Source organism: Acomys russatus, chromosome 12 (genome assembly GCF_903995435.1).
Source record: "Acomys russatus chromosome 12, mAcoRus1.1, whole genome shotgun sequence".
In the NCBI taxonomy this organism is placed as follows: domain Eukaryota; kingdom Metazoa; phylum Chordata; class Mammalia; order Rodentia; family Muridae; genus Acomys; species Acomys russatus.
Window position 1 is genome coordinate 43,924,298 of NC_067148.1, and position 23,560 is coordinate 43,947,857.

Below are 23,560 nucleotides of genomic sequence, written 5' to 3' on the forward strand. Positions count from 1 at the left end.
CAAGACAGTTCCCTACAGACATGCCCACAGGCAATCTGATTTAGGCAATTCCCCAACCCAGGCTTTCCTCTCAGTTGACTCTAGGCCAGTGGTTCTCAACCTATGGGTCGTGACCTATTGGGTGTCTAACTACGCTTTCACAGCGGTCGCTTAAGACCATCAGAAAACACAGATATTTATATTCATAACTCATAACAATAATAAAATTACAGTTATGAAGTAGAACAGAAACACTTTTATGGTTGGTGTCACCACAACATGATGGATGAACTGTATAAAAGGGTCCCAGCATTACAAAGGTTAAGAACCGCTGCTCTAGGCTGTGTCAACTTAACAATTAAAAGTGACTAGATCAACATCCAAAAGGGTGCTCTGTGGAGACAGAGCAGGTCCATAGATTCTGGCACACACACAAATACACACACACACACACACACACACACACACACACACACACACCACACGCTATCTCTCTCTCAATGGATATAGTAACATTTTATAAGATCAATATTGGAGGACTGAAGAGACAGATCAGCAGTTAAAGAGTACTGGCTACTCTCTCCGAGAACCCAGGTTTGATTCCCAAAATTCATACAGCAGCTCACAAGCATCTGTTGCTCTGACATTCTTTTTCATAGGCACTGCATACATGGGGTACGCACGCATACATGCAGGCAACGCACTCATACACATACGATGAAAAATAAATTAAGGTCATTATTGGACAACTGACTATGCCACATTTAGCCATTAGCTGGAACTCTCTTTTGGAAGCACAAACACACAGAGCTGTTCCCACTCTGAAACAAAGAACGCAGCTTCAGGAAGCCGGCATTCCTGTCCCAGGGAAGCTGGTGCGAATAAAAAGTCCAAATCTGCAGCAAAGGATTCAGAAAGTCACTGAAGCAGTGTGAGTAGCAGGCCGAGGTTCTAGGGCAGTGGCTGCAGGGGCTGCTGGGACAGAGAGGAGTACTCAACAGTGCTGGCTTCCAGCCCATTTGCATTCTGGACACGGGGTGAGAGGCTGAGAGAATGGAGTCTTTCCCGGCAGAGAGCTGTTGCTGGGTGACAGAAAAACCTGCAGGGCTATGGTGGAGAAACAAACAGGAAGCCAAGGTCTCAGAAGGAAATGGAATGACAAGGTGGCCACACAGGACATCTGGAAAGTTCTGAAGCCAAGGTATGGAATTTAAGAGTCCAACCCAAGAGCATCTGGAAGTAAAAGGCTTTCCCAGTGTTAGGCAAGCACTACAGACTACAGGGGTCATGGAGGCCCAGACATGTACAGCAGAGCCCAGTAGACAAAGTCCTATTGATGAGACTGCTACCGCCTGGTCTCAACTGAACTGAAACTTCCAGAAGAGGTGAGCCATCTGTAACAGGGCACAGCAGTGTCAGGCTCTGGATGGCATCTCAGTCAGCAATGTGAGCCTTCAATAGTTACAAGGCTTGGGACTGGAGAGATGGCTCAGCAGTTTAAAAAGCTTGCCGTTCTTGCAGAGACCATGGATTCAGTTTCCAGCACCCACATGGCAGCTCACAGCCATCTGTAATTCCAGTTCCAGAGGATCCAATGCCTTCTTCAGGTGTCATCCAAGAGCCCCGGACATGCTTATAGGGCACATATCTACCGATATGCAGACAAAACACATATACACATAAAATAAAAACAAATAAATATTTTAAAAAGAGTCAGGGAAATTCCATTAAAACAAAAAGTTGCAGGGCATAAAGGGATGTTAAAAGGAAACCCAAAACTTCAAAAGGTGGCGTGGGTTGGGGGGGGGATGATGGTGGATCTGCACACTATACAGACTTAGGAATTATCAACACGGACTTTAAGATTATCATGGCCAGTACTTCCAAAACACGGGACAAAGGGGACAGGATGTCAAGGAATAGAATTTTACCCGACGATTAGTTTTTTTTCTTTGAAGTTCAAAAAAAATATTTATCATATGTGCATGAGTGTTTTGGTGCCCCTGAGGCCAGAAGAGGGCATCAGATCCCCTGAACTTGGAGTTACACGTGGATGGTGGTGAGCCACCGTGGGGATGCTGTGAACAGAACCAGCGTCCCTTGGGAAAACAACAGGCGCGCTCACTTCAGATCCATCTCTCTAGCTCCAGGATTGGAAATTACAAAGAATCAGAAGGAAATTCTCAAACTGGAAAAAAAAAAAAAAGGCCAACCATAATGACTGAAACAGAAGAGGTCGTGACAACGCTGTGTAGAACTGAGTAGACAGACAAGCAGCAAAATGGTATTCAGTGGAATGTATGTGGTAGAAACCCACAAGATAAAGAAATAAGAGCTCAGGGAGGTGGGGGGCTCAGTCTAAATGTCCCTCTCAGATGCCTATGCTAAGACCCTCAGCCCCAAAGTGTTGGACCATCTGGAAAACAATTGGGTCAAGAGGGTGAGGCCTCCATGCTGGCCTAGCTCACTTATAAAGGAGGCCTGAGAGAGAAGCCAGGCTCTGTCCTTCATGTGAGGACACAGCAAAAGGTGCCAGAGAGTGGGCCTGCCTCAGACACTGAGCCTTCCAGCCTCCAGAACTGCAGGAAATGAGCTACGGTTCAAAGTAGCCTAGAGATAGCAGAAGAGCAGCACTTAGCGCAGCCATGAGCCTCAGCACTTAGCACAGCCATGAGCCTCAGCATTTAGCACAGCCATGAGCCTCGGAAGCTGCTGCTGACAGAGCCACTTGGTGCCACCTGCGCTTGGTGATTGGTGGTTCCTGGATGCTCCTGCTGTACAGCAGCCAGATGGCTCCCATTGGCCTATGGTTGCTTTTGCTTCCTGTACCCTGGGGTCTTCTCTGAAAACTCCTTGCTGATCATTATGTCCAGGAGCACTGCTGCTATGTCCTCAATACCTTCCCATTCCAGATTTTACACGTACGTACCGGTTTGACCTGCTTGGAGTTACTTATACTGAGTGGGAGACAGGGTCTGGCTTCATTCTTCTGCGCATGGACAGCTGACTGTCTGCGCACCACTTATGGAGGATTGTCCTTTTCCGTGTGTGTGTGTGGTGTGTGTGTGTGTGTGGTGTGTGTGTGTGTGTGTGTGTGTGTGTGTGTGTGTGTGTTGGTGGTGGTGGTGTTTGCTTGTCTTGTTTTGTTTGAGACAGGATCTCTTTGTGTAGCCCTGGCAGCCAAGCGACTCACTCTGTAGACAATGCTGGCCTTGAACTCACAGAGACCCGCCTGCCTCTGCCTCCCGAGTTCTAGGACTAAAGGTGTGTGCTCCCATCCTCGGCCCATTGTGCAAAGCAGGTGGCTGTAGATGTAGGGCTCGCATCTAGCTCTCTGTTCTGTCCCTTTTGCCTGTGCATCTGCATTTATGTCAATGTCCTGCTGTGTGACTGCAACAGATGTGCAGGATATTTTGAACTCAGGTATTATCCTTTCTGCTTTGTCCCCCCCACCCCGCCCCGCCCACTCCAGATAGCCTTGGCTATTTAGAGTTTGTTTTTTGGTTCCAGGTAAATCAGTTTTAATTTTTTTTCTAGTTCTTTGAAGATGCTCATTGATGGGTTCGTTTTGTTTATTTTTGAGGCGGGGTCTCCTGTAACCCATGCTGGACCCAAACTTGCTACGTAGCTGAAGATGACCTTGAACAGCAATCCTCATCCTCTTGCCTCCACCTCCCAAATGCTGGGGCTACCGGCTTGCACAGCTGTCCTTTGCATTTAGATGGGGTTGCATTGAATCTGAATTTCTTTGGAAGATATGGACATTTTAACAATGATTGCTGTTCCAATAAAATAAATAAATAAGGTGTCCGTGTGTGTGTGTGTGTGTGTGTGTGCGTGTGTGTTGGGGTGGGTGGGCATGGGCATGTTGATATTGTGTCCTCTTCAATTTCTTTCATCAGCACTTTGTAATTTTCATACTAGAAAGTGTGCCCAGCATCACACTGTAAAGTGATGAGGATGGAGAGACTGCTCAGTGGTTAAGAGCACTTGTTCTTGCAGAAGTTCAGTTCCCAGCACCATACTGTGGCTCACAACCATCTATAACTCCAGGGAATCTAGCACCCTCTTCAGACCTCAGTGAGCACCGGGCATGCATACAAGCGAGCGAAACATTCAAATGGCTAAGATAAAATAAACCTAAATAAAGAGAAAAGTGTTAAAGATGGGCATCTTTGCCTTGTTCAGAGCTTAGGCGAAGCTCCCAGCTTTTCCCCATTAAATGTAATGTTAGTTGAAAGCTTATTATTAAAGGTCTTTATCATGTTAAATTATGTTCATTGTGTATCTAATGTGTTCAGTATGGTTTGTTTGTTTGTTTGTTTTTCATAAAAGGAAGTTGAATTTTATCAACTGCCTTACCTTATCTGTTGAGAGGAGATTTTGTCCTCTGTTTTGTTGATGGTGACTGGCTTTGGTGACTTAAATATATTGAACCATCCTTGCATCTCTGCAAAAAACGTCACTTGACTATAGTATACTGTCTTTCCAGTGCTGTGGGGTTTGGCTTGCTGAATATTTGTTGAAGATTTTTATTTCTATTTTCATTAAGAATCTTTTATTTTTAAGGATTTTTCTTATGTAGTTTTCTTCTTTTCATGGACTGCTGTGGTTCTCTGTCCTCTCCTGCTCCTTATCCTCATGGGAAGCCCAGCTCCTTTCCTCATGCTAGTTTACTTTCTTTTCCAGTGGAATTTCAGGATAGAGAGCATGAATGAATGAATCTCCAAAACAAGACATTAAAATAAAACACAAAGGGTAAACACCTTAACTGTCTTTATACAATGTTTAAAATAGTAAGAATGGATGGAGTAGGCCTATTATTTTGTTAAAGAAAGATAGCCTCAAAAACAAAACAAAACAAAAACCCTACACAGGTAAAATAAATTGAGACAGGAAGCAAAAACTGGTGATTTTTCTAAATAACTTTGGTACATCATTTTGTTCCTCTGTATGCTTGTTAATGAAAAAGGAATTATTTTTATCCTGGGGAGGCAGAGTCTTTATGAATTCAAGGCCAGCCTGCTCTACATAATGAGTTCCAGAACAGCCAGGGATACACAGAGAAACCCTGTCTTGAAAAGCCAAACTGAGTGTCATCACACACACACACACACACACACACACACACACACACACACACACCTGTAGTCCTAGCACTTAGGAAGCTGATGTAGGAGGTTTGGAGTTCTGTGCCAGCTTCAGCCATATGTCTCCAAGCAAACAAGGACAAGACTCATTTTGGGTCATCAAATTGTGTGTGTGTGTGTGTGTGTGTGTGTGTGTGTGTGTGTGTGTGTGTGTGTAGACAAGAGTTAAGTTTTCTCATTAAAATGGACATTTCTCAGTAGAGGGAAAAAAAAAAAAAAGAGTAGAGGAGACAGCCACTTCTATCCTACATTACAGAGTGCCTGGAAATCCAGGACAAATGACACATATCAGAAACAGGAGCGACAACTACTCAGGAAGCAAAAATGAATGAAAAGTGCATAAATAGCACTACTGAAATATGGCTGCCCTGTCAGCAGGAAGGTAAGGGCCTTTGCTGATGCCAGGCACCAGAGAACTGGGACCACATGGCAGGAAGCAGACCACTCATGACTGCAACAAGCATCACCACAGGATAGGCGATCCTTCAAATATACCCTCAGTGACTGCAAGGCTGGGAAGATCAGTACACCATTAAAGGGACACACACACACACACACACGATTATTTCAACAACATTCAGACACAAGGACACAAGGAACGGCAAAGCAGGAGTTTCTAAGACTCTGAGGCCATGTCCTGTCCTCATGGAGCTGCAGTTTAAAATTGAGAATTATCTGTGTGAGCCGTGGCACCCGAGCTGACCTCAGCATCAGGTCTTGAGCCCCAGAGAGAACAGCCACAGGCCTTCCTTCAAAGTACCACTGCCCAAGTTCCCCCCTCTTACATCTCTTCAGTGCAGATGGTCAGCCACGTGCAAGCTCAAAGTCATAGATTGCCAAGCAAATGGAAAAGCAATTAATTTCACTAGAGTCAAGGGACGAGGGAGGGAGGAAGCAGGCAGGGATGACACCCTGAAAGACGTCAGATTTTTAAGTGTCAAGACACAGTTACCTTAATGCTTACTGAAGAAAGCAGTAAATGAAAACAACACGCAAAGAACCCTGTCTTAGTTGGGTGACTCTGCCTCCCTAGTCTACTCTAGAGAAGTTTAATGGGCTTTGACAAACAAGGTCATCCTCTAGAGAGCTGCCAGCCCACCAGAGCAGCATCCATCCTGTTCTAGAGGTAAAATGTATCACTCAGACCACAGTGTAAAAACCACCCCTAGAGCCAGTAAATATTAGCTGTGCCAAGCAAGAAGCAGGAAAGCCTGTAACTAGGGGAAAGACAGTTAGCAAAAACACATTTTTCCTATATTATTAGATTAAATTGAGCCAATTTTTAAAAAATTTACCCACAAGCCAGGCACCATGGTGTGTGTCTGCATTTCCAGCACTGAAGGGACTGAGGCAGGAGAATCATTTGAGGCCAGGAGTTTGATATCAACCAGGGCAACGAGGAAGACTTTACCTCAAGAAATGAACTAAAGACGGGCATGGTGGCGCACGCCTTTAATCCCAGCACTCAGGAGGCAGAGGCAGGTGGATCGCTGTGAGTTCAAGGGCAGCCTGGTCTACAGTGTGAGTCCAGGTCAGCCAATGCTAACATAGAGAGACCCTGTCTCAGATTAAAAAAGAAAGAAAGAAAAGAAGCAAACTAAATAGTAATTATTATAATTACTATATAAATATTATAATTATATATAATAAAATATGAATTTGCTAAAAAAAACTAGTACTACTTTATAAGTGGATTCTACCACACATTTTAAACATATTAATTCAAATTTTATATAGATTTTGCAAGAAAAAGGGCAAAAAAGAGGAATGCAGAGAGAAAGTGTACAGCTCCAATTTATTCACTGAGACTAACACAACTTTGATGACAAATTAATCAAGAATAATTAGAAGAATAGACATTATAGGTCAATTTCACTAATGAACATAGACTCAGGAGTCCAGAAGAATTAGTACCAGAGATGGCAAGATGGCTCCTGGGGTTACGGCCCCTGCCACTAAGCCTGTCACCTGACTTCAATCACAAGCACCCACATGGTGGAAGGAGAAAGCCAAGGAACATAAGTTGTCTTCTGGCGTCCACAGACACAACCATGGCTCTCAAGCACACACAGCACACACACACACACACACACACACACACACACACACACGTAAACAAATGTAATTTGTAAAATGTAATTAGCAAGGAAGCTTGGAACTCCTGAAATGGTGGCACAAGTCTTAACAAGGGCTGTCTGTCACTGTGATTCATCACACACCCAAGAAACAGGGAAATGTATGACACCATCAATAGATATTAAAAGCAAACTTAAGTCAGTAGTCTTCCACACTCACATAAGATAAATCTATGAGAAATATTTGAAAAAAAAATGATGTTTAGATTCCAGAAGCCATCCACTGAAACCCACCCAAACATTCCACTTGCCAGTGACTTGGAACATAATGTTCCATCTATAAAAAATTTGGGGCCAGCCCAGGATGACTGCCAACACTTCTGCTTAACTGTTACAGAGGTCCCAGCCACACAGTAAGACAGGAAAAATAAAGACAGTAAACAAAAACGAGGGTGGGGGGAGAGGAGAGAGGGGGCCAACGGTGGGGGGAGGCACAGATAGCACAGCTAATCACCACACTGTATATTTGCTCATTTGCATAGACGCCACAATTTCCCACAAATCGTGAGCAAGCGCAAACTTCAGCAAGATTGTTGGACATCTATAGGTTCTATGTTATATGTTAATACACACCAGGTCACAGAATTAGAAACATTTTACAATACCATTTAAAGTAATAACCAAACTACAAAGTACTAAAGATCATCACTAAAGATATCATGAAATTTTCATGAAGAAAAATGTAAAACTTTACATAACATGACAGAAGATCTAAATAAAGAACTATGACCTTTTCCTGTCTGTTTTTGTGTCATGAATGTGTTTGCGCACGTGTGTGTGTGTGTGTGTGTGTGTGTGTGTGTGTGTGTGTGCGTGTGTGTGCACGAGCACACATGTGGTGCCTGCAGATGCATGCTGGGCCAGCCATCTCACCGAGCCTGGAGCTCAGCCATGCAGCTAGGCTACCCAGCGTGCCCCAGGAGCCTTCCTGCCCCTACCTCCCCACCACTTGGATGACAAGCAATAGCTCTCCATCCCTATTGGTGCTGGGATTGGATTCAAGTCCTCAAACTCGCCTGGCACCAACTGAGCCACCACCTCCCTGACCTGACCTATGACCTTTTGTGAAAAACAAAAATCTCAAAAATGTTTATTTTTATGTAAATTAATCTAAAATGTCAGTAAAATTTCAAATGAAATCTTAATCTCTCTTTTAAACTTGGCAACTTGCTTTTTAAAATGCATGTGGGAGAATAAGGTACTGAGAACAGCAATATCAAGTGGGAAGGGAAACAGACCACGGATTCACTATCCCAAGGGCTACAGTTTGGATCTGGACACCCTCGGTCCATGTGAACCCAGCTTACACTACAGGGAGGTGATGTGACTTTTAGGAGAGGACCTAATGGGTGGTCTTCCAGTCACTGGGGACGTATTTAGCAGGAATAGAAGGATCTCAGCCCCTCTCTTCCTCTCCTCTAAACAGATAAAAAGTGGCTTTGCCCACAGTGAACTCCTGCTATGATGTCTCAACACAGGCCCAAAGCAATGGAGCCAGGCAACCTTGGACCCAAACTCTGAATCTTACTAAGCCTTCTCCCTTTGTAAGTCAGTTCTCTTGAGTGTCTGTTGTAAGAACAGCTAACTCACCTGGATTCAGCACACCTAAGGGTCAACCATGACCTAAGACTATTAAATGAAATTTTGCGAAACTAAGCAGTTTCTAAGTTTTAAATTTATCAAGGATTATTATTCTAATAGCTCCACTTTATTATGAACTAATGTTAACCTCTCACTGTGCTCATCTCACAAACTAAACTTTATCAGATACACATGTATGGGAAGAAATAGTCTCTGTGGGGTCATGTCCTACCATGGTTTAAAGCATACACATTGAGTATTGGAATGTGTCCCATGCAGATCAGGAGATACAATGCACTGATGGGACTGCAGTGATGGGAGGCTGGCTGTGATGAACCCTTTCCTGTGATCCTAGCATTTGGGAGATAGAGACAAGTGGATGAGGGGTTTAAGGTCATCTTCCACTCAAAGCAAGTTCCAGGATCAGTCTGAGCTACATGTGATCTCAGATGGATGTATAGATCATAGAGATAGATAGATAGATAGGTGATAGATGGATAGGTAGGGTAATGCGGAGAAGGATAGAAATTCACCCATGTAAGCAGAAAGGATCAGAAACAACCCTATGTAAATATAGCCCTTTGCATGTGGTGTGTAGCCACAGCTGGGGAGATATCTCAGTGGGCAGCAGCACTTGCTAACCAAGCATGTGAACCAAGCCCATATTCCCAACATCCATGTACGAAGCCAATACACTTGTAATCCAAACAGGGGTTGAGGAGGTAGGTAACAGAGACAAAAGTGTCACCAGGGCTTGCAGGACAACCAGTCTAGCTGAAAAACGGTGAGCTAGAATCAGTGAAAGACTTCTTACCTTAAAAGAGTAAGATGGGGGAGGGAGAGGACAGTAGAACAGGACATTCAAAATCCTCCTCTGGCCTCTGCATATCTCTGCATGTGCAAACATGGTCACAAACACCTGCACACATATGTACATGTACACACATATATACGCATTCATACAAAAATTAAATTTATATTTTTATTATATATACACATGCATATGTGTATGTATACATATACATTATATATATTAGGGTAGCAGCAACAGCACACTACACTCCAGAGGATGAACTCTCTCAGGGACAGAGAGAGTGTGTGTCACTGCACAGTGGTAGGGAAGGCTAATGTGAAGTGTGGCAGTGGCGGAGTTAAAGGGAAACTGAGCTGTCTTGGGGGCTCCTGAGCCAGGAGGGCTCCATACTGGAGCATCAGAGGCACTGACTGCTACCAGTGTCTGAGAGTGGCATGGACCAGGATGTGTCTGTATACTTCAGGCTTCTGCGTCAACATGGGACAGTGCTGTGCACAGAGAGAGCAAGCAAATGCCAAATCCCCGTGGGCAGTGGGCAAGAGACAACCATGATGCAATGGCTAAGAATGCAGCCATGGCTCGAACCGACTCCCCAGAGTCATGTGTTAACAGCATCATTAGGATGAGGAAATGGACCATTCGCGAGTTCGTGGTTTAATGGCTCATCCCAGGAACAACTTTAATATAAAGGCAAGCTGTCTGACACACTTACTCCATCTCAAGTGGGGTAGTTTTGGTGGCTAGACGCAGTTTAAGTCCTCCACCATAGTGGAGCGAAGGCAGGCACCTTGTGTTCTTTGACTGTGGGCCAAATAAGCCCCTATGTTTCGTGAGTTACATGGTCTCAGATATTGTGTGAGAGCTACAGAACCTGGATCAAGGCACACGCATAAGGCAGGCAAGTACGTCTGGGTGAGTATGAGCAGCAGGTGCTCTTGGCCACCAGGGAAGGATGGGACTCTGCAGAGAAGACAAAAGGGCCTCCCTGGCAACCTAGAAGGCTTTACCTAAGGATCTGTCTACCTTTAAGATAGGTCAGTGGGCTCACACACACGCGCGCGCGCGCACACACACACACACACACACACACACGCCAGGGACATTGAAGAGCACATCAAAAGGTTCCTCTTGCTGAACATTGAATCATTACAAAGAATGTGAGAGCGGAATCTGAAATGAGTTTTCTTTCTATCACAGTGACAGAACCACAGCAGGCCAGTCCACATCCAAAACTCCCAAAGAATGAGAAGAGGACCCTCAGACAACTGACAACCAGGCCTACCAGTCACACTGAGATCTCATAAAATGAGAGAAAGAGCACAGCAGAGTCGCCCTAGTGATGAGAATAACCGGCATGGATGTGTTGATGCAGAGGGCGGGTGCTCATGTGGTATTCCTCCCAGGGCTCACATTTGGGCACCCAAAGAATCTAGAGGAAGGTAAGAGGCACAGAGCTAACCAGGAAACTCTACTCCACTGCCACCATCTCCTTCAGAGTAGGATACACTCCTGGGACCATCAGCAGGCAGCTGAATGGTTTTTTCCACAACCTTCAGGGCAGAGGCTGGGTCCAAAACTCTGGTCCTGGGTGGGTAACCTGGCAGCAGACACCCATCACCTGGGCCTGCCACTGGTTCCTGCTCCAGTCAGAGCCCCACTCACAGGAAGCAGATGCATCACTCCTCCATCATGAGGTCTCAAGACAGTGGGTACCAATGAGGACTCCCGCATCTATGAGTATAGCAAATGTGCAAAGTGAAGAGTTTGAGGAAGGCAGCGGAAAGTAAATGGGCCCCGTGGGAAAGGGAAGCCACCGACAAAACAAACCAGCACACAAAACCTCAAGTCCTTTAGAAAGAGCCATCCTCCACTATAGGAGCAGGACGCTCTGAGACAGAAGGAGTAAGCATCAATGAAGGCAACAGTGTTAGAGGCCAAACACGGAGAAGGGACATACAGAATTTCAGACCAAGAACCGTAAAAAGAAGTCTAAAAGTCGCCCATGAAACAGAAAAGACAAGGTGACAAATGTGTGTGGGAAGCAAGGGGTTAGGGCTAGGTAAGGCAGCAACACAGGAATCCAAGAAAGAAAGGAGAAAAAAAAAGTGGGAGGACTGTAAATCTATGAAGAAGAGACCTGATCTTCCATTCCAATGGCCCACAAGCATCGTTACAAACAAAAACCCACTTAGCCTATCCAAATAGAATCCCATGGAAAGTGAAGATTCCAGAGACAGGAGAGTTACAAATGAAGGCTCTTATAAGCACCTGGATGCTCAGGCCTATGAAGCCATAGCCTCCTGAGTTCTGAGGAAATGACTCACAGAATGGTGAGGATGGAGCCAAGGCCCTCACGTACACGAAGATTCATGCATCATTTTCAATAAGTCTCCCAGGGAGGTGCCCCAGCAAAGCAAGATAGAAAACCATAAACAGACAGCCCAGGGGGTGGGGGGCAAGAGTCAGAGACTCAAGGCAGACAGAAGGCAGTGACCAACAGGCAGAAGGTGGTGAGGTTTGGCTAATTGTAATCAGCCAGAGAGAGGGAGGTGGCTCCCAGGCCTGGGGTGTCAGAAAAGAGGGGTCTCAACAGATCTCCAGAACCATACAAAAGAAAGCCACTCAATTAAAGAAAAGAATATCTGAGGTCTAGAGAAAAGAAATCCCTGACCAAGAAAGTCTTGCCAGGGGCTGGGGAGATGGCTCAGTGGTTAAGAGCACTGGCTGCTCTTCCAGAGGACCTGGGTTCGATTCCCAGCACCCACATGGTGGCTCACAATCAATCATCTGTAATTCTGGGAGAGGTTCTGGCACACTGTCTTCTGGCCTTCTTAGGTGCCAAGCATGCACAGACATACATACAAACAAAACACATGTACACATAAAAATAAATTTTAAAATACGTATTTTTAAAAAAAAATCTTGGTGATGCACAAGCAAGCAAAACTCCAGGCCAACATTCCTCCATGCCCTGGAAGCACCAGCTGTAGTGGCTACAGCTCTGCCCCATGCTGGGGACCTGCATCCACACCGTCCCTAGACTGAGAAGCAGACATAAAGTGAGAGCTAAGCCACACAAGGCAGCTGAGTTTTCCCCTACCCAGGACAGCAGCCTGGGATGCTGGTACCCACTGGCCCTGTCTCTTACTGTCTTTCTTTGAACTGGTGACAGGTGGGATGGGCAACTGAAGCCCACTTGAAGGTGACTGGCAAGTGGAAGTGAGGAGTCCTGGCACCCCTCTAGGGCATTTCTGGGCATCACCATACACAGAGGGCATCTCAAGGGGAAGGGACCATAGGGACAGTCAGGGGCTGTTGTGACCCCTACAACTCCACCCGAAGGGAAGTTCTGCCAAAGGAGCCTCAAAAATTCACAGACCCAAGACCACCTCAGTGGACAGTGTAGCAGTTGCTTACCCTGAGCTTCTGATATCATAGATGGTACCCACCGAGTCTTACTGGATGGTGGGAGGTGACACTATGCTGCCTCCTGGAAGGAGCAAGGAAGGGGGGTATAAGAAAAAAGGGGGGCAGGGAGGACAGTGGGGAAGGATGGATGACAGACAGAAGGCACTAAAAGAGCAGTGATTGTTTGGAACCTGTGAGAGTAAAAAATGACTTATCTGGAGCCTCTGTGTCTGCATCTGAGTAATGGGGATGGAATTATTTCCTCACTGACATCTGAGAGCATCAGATACAGAATGCACAATAGCGCAGTGCAGTTTTTGTCACATAAAGGTCCACTGCTTCCTTCCCCGCCCTAAGCCTACAGGAGAGAGGAGAGATGTGGAGTGGGGTCTGCATCCTGTGTGCTGGTGACTTACAGCGAGCTTTCTGAAGGAGGCAGCCCCCAAGAGGCCTTTCAGGAAGATCTAGGGCCAGGAAGAGCTAGCCAGAAAAGAGTCAGATGGGAAAAACAAACAAAAGCAGGGGTCCAGGGACGCTGAATGTATGTGTCCACATATGTGTATCTGTGTGCATGACTGTTACCTGTGCAGATGTGCACACGTGTGAATTGCTATGGTGTGTTTGTATCTGGTGTATATGTGGGGAAGATAAAGCTCTTAGGGTCTCAATGGCCCTGACTGCTTCTGCAGCCCACTCCCTTTGAGCTGACCTCTGCTCTGTCCTGGCACAAGGTTAGTGGTACCCAAGTAAGTCCTATACGGGTGCCGGAACTCCTGATTCTGTCTCTGCCAAGCAGCCTTCCCCGCTTACCACCAGCTCAAGCCAGGATGATGAGAGGTGAGATGATATCAGTGGGAACCAGCTTCTAAGGGCATTTGCAACCTGAGCAGGAGATACGGCTACTCAGTGTCACTGGCCCTAACACCCCACCTGCTTCTAGAACCAGAGCTGTTGCTGCTGCAGGTCCCTGGCATTGGCTAAGAGTAAGTATATCTGGGTAGGTGGGCATGAGTCCTGAAATCTGAGCAGGAGACAGCACATGGGGGGACCTCCAGACCATCTTAATGTCTTGCCCTGTCCTGGCATAAGATTAAAGGTAGCGGGGCTGGAGAGATAGCTCAGCGGCTAAGAGCACAATCTGCTCTTCCAAAAATAAACAAACAAACAAAAAAAAACAAAACAAAAAACAAAAAAAAAAAACAGGTAAGTACCCACACGGTGGCTCTCAACTTTCTGTAATTCCAGTTCCAAGAGATCTGACACTCCCACACCAATGCACATTTAAAAAAGGAAAGTAAATAAATAATAATATTTCTTAAAAAGATTAAAGGTAGGGTGTAAAGGCTTTGCTGAAGACAGCTCAGGAACCAAGTGCCAGCAGGAGGGGCAGTGAGAAGAGTCAGGAGGCAAAGGAATTGGAAGGGCCTGACTTTGAACCGTCCATCCTTGCAGTGTCCTCACCAGCAGGCCTAGCTCAGCCAGCCCTGCCTCGAGTCACCATGACCCCAGGAGAGGAGTGTGGTCACTGAGGCCAAGTGTGGGGCCATGGCCTTGGTTGGGCTCAGAAACAAAGCAGCAGGCCAGCTTCATCAGGTGGGGCTAAGGAGCCTCTGTGCTGCTTCCAGTGTCGGCTGTGGGAAGCTCTCTCCTTAGATCTGAGAGCCCTGGTTTGGGCCACGCTCTGGGAAACATGTGGACTGCAAATTATATGCTCATCTGCAAGGTCAGTGGCCCAGGACCATGGTTCTCCACAGGTGTTCACTGAGCCCCTCCGGGTTCTTAGAGAGATGGACTCTGTCCAAGGGCTTGGCCAGGGTACAGTTTTGTGCTGGATGACCCTCCTTGAACTCCAATTTTGTCCTCCTGGGCTTTTCCTAGGGCTAGTCAGCCTAACCTGCTACCCTGTCTTTGCTGCCCTTCCCCCCAACCCCCCCCCCCCTCCCCGCACAAAGCCCGCAGGAGAACTGCCCTGTAACATCTGCAGACCACACAATCAACAGAAGAGACAGAAAAAATGGGCGCAGAACTGGCGGGGATCCTGAGACGACAGACAGACCCCACCCCACCCCCCTCCTGCCTGCTGACCTGGGCCTGAATCCAGCTTAGCCGCCCATCAGCTCTGTCTTTGTGCAGAGAGCACAGGTCTCCACCTATCTGAGGCTGGTCCAGTCTGCAGGTTCCGTGCTCTGTCTGAGTAGGGCATTGGGACAGCGGGAAAGAGGAGAGAGGCATCCAGCCTGAGCAGTTGTGGGGGGGGGGGGGTGGTGCGGGAGGAGGGCGGGACCCCGCAGGCATAGTGCAAGCTCTTACACTAGGCCCTCAGAAGGCAGCCTCTCTGACCAATGGCTCACAAACCAAGAAGGGCAATCTGCCCTTCAGATCCATCCTCACTACAAGAGAAAGCCACTAGTAGGGATCCCTGTCTTGAGAATAGAACCCTCCCCAGTTTCATACCCAGAGGACGCTGAGCTTCCTGCCACCCTCTGCCTAAGAAGACCTGGGTATTGACCCCACCCACCAAAAGCAAGGAACCTCCAAAGGACCATGCTTGTGCAGAGCAGGAGCAGCCCTGAGGCCTGCTTTAGACCCTGCCGAACCCCTCACCCTGCTGCCAGTTCCACACCTGCCCTGCCCACCTCCTCCCCACAGCCTGACTAGAGCAGGTAACCAGCCACACCTGCAAAATGGCCGCCGCAGGTGCGGTCCCAGCCCCCGGCACCCCACAGCTTCCCTGCAGCCGACGTTGCCTCCTAAGACAGAGGCGCTGGGCACGTTGCCCTGGCAGCCGCCTTCGTCCAGCACGATGTGACCGCGTCTTCCGCGGGAGCCTGCGCTGAGTCTCTGGGTCCCCGGCATTGGACTAGCACCATCCCTGCGCGCAGCAGGAACTCTCCGCACCTCCTCCTCCCGCAGGCGCGTGATCCAATCCGCTTGCCTAGCAGACCTTTAATCCCAGCAATGAGGTCCCCTCTTAGGAAGGCTAGCCGCTGGGGGACAGGTCCTCTGGCCTCTGGGGAAAAGTCCCCATTCCTGGGGACGTGGGCGCGCAACGGGTCCGCGCCCGGGCGACGTCGCGCCGGCGCCCAGCAGGCCCTATGACTTGGCAATCCCTCTCTCCCCTCCCCCTCCCGTGCCTGCGGCCCCCAGCAGCCGGCACCTCACAGCACAGCAGACCCTCCCTCTCCCTTAACCAGAATGCGGTCCCTGCCCCTTCGGGAGCTGAGGGCGGTGGCCTTCCCCTGGGAAACAGTTGAGGCGAGGTGCAGCTTAATAAGGGAGAGTGAGGGTCTTCATAGGTTATGTTACTCGAGCTATCTGATGTCAGACGCCTGGGGACCTCTGTCAGGCCAGAAGACGCGTCCTTCAGCCTCCTCCCCCCTCCCGGCCCCGGGACCACACCTGTTACTGGGGCGCTGGCTTAGTAGCCGCCAGGCGTGTCTGCGGGTGGTTCCTTCCGCGCTGTGTCTTTCTGGGAAGAAAATGGGGTCTCTAGAGGGAGGAGCATCAGGAGTTCTAGGAGTGATGGGCAGTCACCAAGTGCGCATTAAACTGGTGGCCTGGCCGTGGCGCCGCATCCCCCGCCCCGCCCGCCTGTTTTGCTATCGGCTCCAGCATCTGCCCTCCCCCAACGGGGACCAGAGCGGCTACCCCGCGCACCCTTCCCTAGGGCCTGGATCAGCAACCGCGCCCGGTCCCGAGGCCCGGCAGCCTCGTCCTGGTCCCTACTGGGTATCTCTTCCTCCCCTCCCCCGCGGGTCCGTCGCATCCCTCTAGGTAGCTCCTCTGCAGTGGAGGGATACAGGGAAAAGAAGGCTGTACCCAGATCTGCTTGTCCCTCTCTCTCTCTCTGGCGACCTCCACCTACACGGGCCAAGGGTCGCGCCTCAGCAAAGGAGTCCTTTCTGAGGGCCCTGAAAAGCTTCGCAGGGAGCAACGATACCCCTGAATTCGCCCCTTTGTTCTTCGAAGAGGCGGAGGAAGGTCGGGGGAAGGGAAGCCGCCGCTCTCAGCCCGCGCTTCGGGCTGCGACAAGGACATTGGCGCTGGCCCGGAATCCCCCATCCGAAGCACATTTAGTGCGGGTGCCATCCAGAGACAGGTGCCGGATGATGGTCGCGGATGTCGACAGGCCGGCTGGCCGGTAGCCTTACCTCTCAGGAGTCACTAGCTATGGCCCGGCATGGGCACTGGCACCGGAGAGGGTCCCGGAGCCTGGAAATGATGCTGCTTGCTTGCTGCTCCTGGTGCTGTGACGGTGGCGCCGCGTGACGAGCTCCGCGCCCCCGGCCCGGCCCGCCCCAAGCCCCTCCCGATGCGCTGGTTGGCTGCGCGCTGCGTCCGAGCCTCAGCTGCCAGCTGGTTTGTCGCGCGGGGAGAGGGACGGGCATAGCGGCCGCAAAAGAGACGAGGTTGGAGCAGGAGGGGGCTGGGGCTGGGCTGTGACATCACCAATGAGGGTTGGGGGGACAGACGCCCGGAATCGGATGCAACATCCCCGCTAGCTCATCAATGCCTTTCATTCCCAAGAGGAGAGGGACACGGTGGCGCCCAGCTGAACCTGCCTGCAGACCCCATCCAAACCCTTCCTCATGATGACTGCTTTCAACTGAAATAAAAACTGTAAAAACATCCATCTGCCAGGCCGGTAGACATCAACACAGGCATAGCCTAGAGGGCCAAAAACAAAAAACAAAAAATGGGTGTGGGGTTGGGGAGCATCTTTCACTGTAGAGGGTATGTAGGGGCGGCTTAGGGATCTGGGCTCCAGGGCCTTAACAGGTGGGGCTTATAAAGCGCCTCTGGCATCTGGGCCAAATAACCAGAGGAAAGCCAGAACATTGCGGAGAGCTCTGCTCACCGGATGACGCCACAGCTGACAGGCTGACCTGCACCTCTTTCCCTCGCACATCTGTCAAGTGGAGACCTCCACCTTGTCCCCTTCTCTATTCCATGGGTCACAGACTGTCACCACACACTGTCACTCTAGCCTAATTTCCTGGATCAACCCACATGATTCTCTGGATCTCCAGTGGCCAGCCCCAGCCTTCACCAATTCTCCTCCGGCTTCTTTTTTCAGTAGGGATTGGCTGGCAGCTATGGGGCCAACCACAGCCCAGGGCTGAGTAATTCTGATAAGACCCATGGTCAGGTCACGCACCAGGACCCCCTCCACCCCAACCCCGCGCACTGCAGAGGGGGGTGTGATGACGTCATGTTACCATAAAAGTAGGGTTCCAAGCTTCCTCTTTAAAGATCCCCTGTCCACAGCATCCCTTGCTCCTGGCAGTTGCTGGTCACTTTAAATTGTTGTCCATTTAATCCACAGCAGCTTGAGGGAGGCGGTACAGGCACCTCAGTTCTCAAATTTGCAGGAAGAGCCCTGTCAGCAGCACTGGCCAGACCCCTCCCTCCATCTTATGGCTGAGGCTACCCCAGCTCCCACCAGGCCCTCCAGAGCCAGGAGTCAGGGGGGGGGGGAGCAGGGGGGAATCTTCCCTTTTTTCTGTTCCACAGTATCACCCGAATAAGGAAGACAGCTGATCTTCAAGGATGGCAGTAACAAAAGGCCATGGTGTTTATGACTCCATTTTCACTGTGCTTGTTAATCTGGGCAAAGCTTTGTCTAGGCGTTCATTTCGTTTGAATAGTTGAATTGCTAGCTTTATTATAGAGGTATGTTCATTTTAAAAAAAAGAGATTTTAATTTATTTATTTTAGAGGTATGTTCATTCCTTTGGCTGCTGCTGTGACAAAAGCAACAGAAAGAAAGGGTTTATTGTGGTTCAGGGTTTGAGAACGTATACTGTCCATCGTTGCAGTGGGAAGGCGTGTTTTTGGGGAGGATATGTTAGCAGGAGCCTGAGGCAGCCAGTCATGTCCTCACATCCACAACCAGGAAGCAGAGAGAGATGAACGCCAGCCCCTGATCACTCTCTCCTTTTCATACAGTTTAAGACCACAGCCGATGAGATGGGGTCGCCCAAGTTTAAGGTGGGTGGGTGGGTTTTTCTCTCCTCAGTTAAGCCTTTCTGGAAACACCTCATACACAAAGTCCTCCAGCCAGGGGTGGTGACGCATGCCTTTAATCCCAGCACTCAGGAGGCAGAGGCAGGCGGATCGCTGTGAGTGCGAGGCCAGCCTGGTCTACATATCGAGTCCAGGACAGTTAAGGCTAACGCAGAGAAACTCTGTCTCAAAACAAACAAACAAACAAACAAAAACCAAAAAGACAAAGTCCTCCTGGTGATTTTAAATCCAGCCAGGTTGACTGACAAGGAAGACTGACCACTACACTGTTCTTACACCTATTGTTTCCGGTCTTTCGATTTTTAAAAAGTCTGTATCTATTTCCTTCCCCTTTGTGGTGTGTGTGTGTGTGTGTGTGTGTGTGTGTGTGTGTGTGTGTGTGTGTGTTCAATGTGCAATCATGAGACCACGTGTATGTGTGCACTATATGTGTGCACATACATGTATGTAACAGCCAGAGGTTGACACTGTGTATCTTCCTCAGCCATACACCTTACTATTGAGGCAAGGTCTCTCAAGTAACCCAGAGTTTGCTGATTTGGCAAATCTATTCCTTCAGCTCTATCCAGAGATTCCTTGTCTCTGCCTCCCAAGCAGCAGGGTTGCGGGTGGGCCACCAGACCTACACCTTCATCGCACAGATCCTGGGGGGTCTGAACTCCAGTCCCTCACGCCTTCAAAGCAAACACCCACTGAGCCATCCTCCAGGCCCCAGCTCTTCTCTTAAGTAGGTTTTAAAATATTGTCCAAGGTCCAACATTGGTTTTTGTGACTCGTCTTGGTTTCCCCTTTATTTTACTTATTTCTGTCATCATCTGTCATTCCCTTTGAGAGTCTTTAGATTCTGTTTGTGACTCTTTAAGCCTTCAGTATTGTAAAACTTCCCCAACTATTTAAAGCTACAGAACTCCTTCTACAGTCCTGCATTGGACTTGTCTAACAAATTCGCTCTCCTATGTTTTCATTATCATTCGGACCTAAATGTTTCTTTGTGCCCCAGTGACCTCTCTTTAATAATTTTACTTTCCAGTGGTGTTTATTTGTCATCTCTCATTACTACTTTCTGGTTAAACCACATTGCAGTTGGACAACAAAGTATGTTCAGTCAAGGTCCTGGCCGGAAGTAAATGTATGTATGCATACCATGCGCGTGCAGAAACCCGAAGAGACAAGAAGGGTCCATTGGATCACCTGGAATTGGAGGTACAGAAGGGTGTGGCCTCCATGTGGGTGCTGGGAACTGAAGCCTGACCCTCCATACCACAGCCAGCAAGCCACTTCTTCCGTCCCTGCTAGCTTTTTTTTTTTTTAACCTATTCTTTGTTTAACCAGTGAATACACATTCTGAAATGCTTGACCTTTTGTTGTCTCATTCTTCATGTTTGACTGTTTTGAGACTGAGTCTCAGCCCTGGCTGCTCTAGAATCTGCTGTGTCGCCAAGAGTGGTCTTGAGCCTCTGATCTGGTGTGTATCACCTTGCCTAGCTCCATTCTTCCTGAAGCTTCTTTTATATCTACATTATTTATGAAATGTAAAGTATTCTAACATGGATCCTGGCTGGAAATTATTCTGAAGTCTCATGAGGCAGGAGAATTGCAGTGTTTCCAGGCCAGGCTAGGCGATAACAGTTAGTTCCAGGCCAATTTGACCTACATATATGTACACATATACTTTACAAAGGAAGAAGAGGCAGGGAAGAAACACTGCTGACTGTTGAACTCAAAAAAGAAAAGAAAAGAAAAAAAAACAAGAAAAAGAAAGAAAGAACATAGAAACATAAAATTAGAACAAAGGAGAAAATAACCAATTTAGAGTTAGAGAAACACTCTACACAAATAACTTGAAAATATGTATGAAATGGACAGCTTTGTGAATAAATCACATTACCCCAAATAAATGGATGCTTTCACAGTGCAGCACCCCACAGGCTTGGCTGCAAGATTTTCACATTCTTTCAAACATAAAAATAGTCCAGACTCTTCTGAGGTTGACAAAGTGATCCTACAGCTATGAAAAGGAAGATGCTCATGAAAATTTTTTTTTTTTTTGAGGTCACAAGGATGCCTGGTTGTAGCAAAAGTTTTGTTTTCTTTAAAAACTCAGTTATGCCATGTAAACATGCTTTTGTTTTAATCCCAGGTGTGGGATATGGGGCTGATTCAGACTGTCTGCAGCAACAGACTATTTGCTTCACACGGGCTCTGAGAGGGGCATGATCTACAGTTTAGTTCTGGGGACTCAGAGAGGGAATAAAGGCCAGAGCCCAGAGAGAGATGGGAAGCTCCAAGGAAGAAGGCTGCTGCTGCTACCCACTGCTGCTCCTAGATGCTGTTGATGCAATTTGATCAGAAGAAGCAACTGAAGATATCCTGACTACAAAGATTCGACTTGCCTCCAAGCGACCTGACATCCCTAACTAGCAGGAAGTAACTAAAGAGATCTATACCCCCTCTCCCCACTAACCTTCTTTCTCTCCTACGTGGTGTTGGGATGTTGGAAGGAATTAGGATGGAGAATAGATTCTTTTTTAAGCCAACACCTGGTGGGGAGGCCTTAGTGAACTGCCAGATGTTTTCTGGTAATGCTAACAGGCTAGCCACTCCTTAACTGGGCAGAAACCAGTACTAAATTACACACTACAATGTGGCTAAATTCTTTGGATGGAAGTAGTCAAGGCTCAGGGGATATAGCCTAGTAGTCAGATGTTTGCCTACCTTGTATAAAGCCCTGGCTTCAGTCCTCAGTACAAAAATAAATAAATAACCTACCCCTTTGGGAAAGGATGGCTTCCTCTTCCCTCTTCTACTAAAGAGAAGAAAGAAGCTCTCCAGGATCTCATTGGACAGTTTCAGCCTTGGGACAACTGGGGCAGAAGTCAACCCAACCTTCAATTGTGTGACCTCTACAGGTTCTCAGCCCCTGTGCTAGGCCTCCTCTGCTTGTGGGAGAACAAGTCTAACCTCAGACAGCAGTTGTAAGAAGCAAAATGAATTAGAATGAGTGAATGCTGAGCCTTGGCCTGGGCTCACAGTAAAACCCACATAAACAAGACTTGCAATAGTGAGACGGCAGGATAACTCCCATTCGGAAGACCCACTCTCTAGTGCCGCTTATGGGGGGCTCGAGTCCTTCTGCTCAAGGCCCAAAAGAAAAAAAAATAACTCCCATTGCCATAAGAATGTGCACTCTTCAAGTATCAGCCTGTACAATTAGAAAGAAGAAAACATGAAGATATTCATATCCATCTCTTCCCCCCAAAAGTTTCTAAAATTATTATTTATTGAATATAGGACCATATTTCATTCCATATTTTTCTCCTAGACCAAATCTTTGGTTCTAAGACTGGGCTTCTCCTCTTGAACCTCCTCTTGAACATGGACTGTCTTTTGTTCTGATGAGCAAAATTTGGTGGACTCTGGACAGTTTCCAGCCCAATGTTTGTCATGGAAAGCTTAAACCATGACCAGAAGCTGGGAACTTTCAACCTCATCCCCTTATCCTTCGAAGTAGAGAGACGAGAGGTCAGTTCATAGAAGATCACACCTACTAGATGAAGACAATGGACCAACTGTCCTCCCACCCCACCCATACATACCTTTTTAAGGTATTCTGTTATAGCATCCAGATGGACTTAATCCTCAGTGAGATAGAACTGAGAAGTCTTAGGAGGGAATTAGGTCAGGAGAGCAGATCCCTCAAGAATGAGATTTTTGCTTGGTACCATTTAGCATGAAATGTCCCCTGAGGCTTCATATTTGAAGGTTTGGTTCCTGATCAGTGGTGCTAGTTTGGGAGGTTATGGAACCTTCTGGAAGAGGGGTCTAGCTGGAGGAAGTGGGTAGCTGGAGTGAACCTGGAGGTTTATAGCCTGCCTTGCTTCTTGTCTGCATACAGCTTCTTGTTGTGGTGTGGCTTAGCCCTAGTACACACTTTGTATATTTGTTGTTTTGTTTTGTTTTTTGAGACAAGGTTTCTCTGTGTAGCCTGGGCTGTCCTGGACTAGCTTTGTAGACCAGGCTGGCCTTGAACTCATAGAGATCCTCCTGCCTCTGCCTCTGTCTTCCTGAGTGCTGGGATTACAGGTGTGTGCCACCATGTCTGGCTGCTTCCAGTTTCTTATTCAACTGGGACATGGCTACAGACTCCAGTCACCAAGAAACCACTTGTTCGAATGCCTTCCTTGACATGTATTCGCTCAGCTTATAATATGTTCTGGTTTGAAGAAGACCCCTCCTCTGTCAGGGAAGGCCATCCTATTCAACTAAACACAATGTTTCTAGAGGCACAAACAGAGTAGTGAGAGAGTTCACTGTGTCACTGGCTGGTTTTGTGTGTCAACTTGACACAAACTAGAGTAGTCAGAGAAGAAGCAGCAGCTGAGGAAATGTCTCCATGAGATCCAGCTGTAGGGCATTTTCTCAATTAGTGATCAATGGGGGAGGGCCCAGCCCATTGTGGGTGGTGC

At 47.9% G+C, this 23,560-nt stretch overlaps 1 protein-coding gene across 1 annotated transcript in view; it reads right to left on the reverse strand.

The window, feature by feature from the left end:
- Kif1a (kinesin family member 1A) overlaps positions 1–17,352 on the reverse strand; it is an 85,499-nt gene extending 68,147 nt beyond the window's left edge. The window contains exon 1 of the mRNA XM_051154373.1: positions 17,219–17,352. The gene's annotated coding sequence lies outside the window, so the exon portion shown is untranslated. The remainder of the gene's footprint in view (positions 1–17,218) is intronic.
- Between the last annotated feature and the right edge of the window lie 6,208 nt (positions 17,353–23,560).